This window comes from Sinocyclocheilus grahami, unplaced genomic scaffold (assembly GCF_001515645.1).
Source record: "Sinocyclocheilus grahami isolate Dianchi unplaced genomic scaffold, SAMN03320097.WGS_v1.1 scaffold946.1, whole genome shotgun sequence".
In the NCBI taxonomy this organism is placed as follows: Eukaryota; Metazoa; Chordata; class Actinopteri; order Cypriniformes; family Cyprinidae; genus Sinocyclocheilus; species Sinocyclocheilus grahami.
This window is the reverse complement of record NW_015506125.1, coordinates 47,438-49,119: the sequence shown is the minus strand read 5'-3', so window position 1 is coordinate 49,119 and position 1,682 is coordinate 47,438.

The following is a 1,682-nucleotide window of genomic DNA, read 5'->3' as shown; positions in this document are numbered from 1 at the left end:
CCCTCAGTGGATTAGATTCTCAAGTCTGCGGTGTTTAAATTTTAATCCTGACCCGTTTTAATTTTTAAGTATGTGGGGTGGCAGACTTTCGTGTCAGCTCGCGAGAAGCCCAACTCCAGCCATTAGCTCCTCTCTGACTTCTTTCACCCTTTCCATTAGGACCAGAGAGAAACCAAAATAAGCCACACACACTCTCACACATACGTGCATAGGTTACAGAGATACAAACAGATTCAATAAAGCCTACTGGGATAGATGATGATATTAACACTCTGTGGGCTTGATGCCTCCAGCCCTTCCTGGAGATAAACAAGACAGAAATCAAATCAATGTATCTGTAGGGCCAGCACAGTGCTTCAATTGTATCCATGTTTATTCTGAGGACAAAGGAAACATCAGGAAGTGTTCAATGTGATGTGATCATTCTCTTAAACTCCATAAGCTGCAGATGGAGTATAACAACAACAACAACAACAACAATAATAATGTTAAAATAATTAAATTATTATTTTTGAACAGTTACTGCAGGTTAATAAAAATGTGTGGTAATCACTGGCTGTTTAAAATATCCCCTTGTGCGCTAAACAAAAATCATGCTACTCAACTAATGTTTTACCATGTGTGTCATTCACATCCCTGTCAGTGTATGCAATATGTGTATGACATTTATGTAGATTATCTATTATTTTTGTAATTAATGATTGATCACATAACTGGTCTCAATATGAGAAAAAACTCATTTACTGCCAGTCTGGAATGATTGAGCAAAACATCACACCTTCCTGTTATCAAATTAGGCCACAGGTTGTTCAAAATACTAGAAAGACTCAACAAAATAATCACAGTCAATCACACAACCTTCTCAACATCAACAGTTTTGCACTTCTACCATCACATTTGCTTTCTCACACAAGCAGGCAAGCAAGAGCAATAAAGAAAGTAACTAAAAAGTGTGCTGTCACTAGACAGTTTGCTTTTTTGAACTTCAGTCAGTACTGATAGCAATCATGAATATTAATACATTTGAACATTTATGAAGTTCCAGGTTCCTTTTCAAGATAATGTGTAATTTGGGTTTAAAACATAAGTACAGAAACATTAAAAATAGTAATTTTTTTTTAAATATTGCGCTCAGAGAATATCAGCTGTGCTGTGAAGCACATATTTGTCAAACAAACTGAGGTGCTAAATGTTGGTCTGTTGTTAAAGGGGTCATATGATGCGATTTCAATTTTTCCTTTCTCTTTGGAGTGTTACAAGCTCTTGGTGCATAAAGAAGATCTGTAAAGTTGCAAAGACTAAAGTCTCAAATTCAAAGAGATATTCTTTATAAGAGTTAAGAGTCAACCACACCTACCTAAAACGGCTTGTTCTATCATGCCCCCACATATCTACATCACTATGTGGAAATATTAGCATAATGCCACCCCAAATGTGCACGCAAAGAAAGAAGGCGTGGTTTCAGTTAACAGCAGTAGTGTTGATGCAGCCATGTCAGGGAGACGCTGTGTTTCAGTACAAAAGCAAAAGCACTTTATTTGGCCTTCCGGAAGTAGATGCAATTAGGAATCATTGGTTAAGATTTATTTACAACAGATCAGCACAACCCAGATGTTCGAATTTGTGCAACGCATTTTATGGATGACAGTTTTTTTAACCTAGAAGAGTACAAGGCTGGCTGT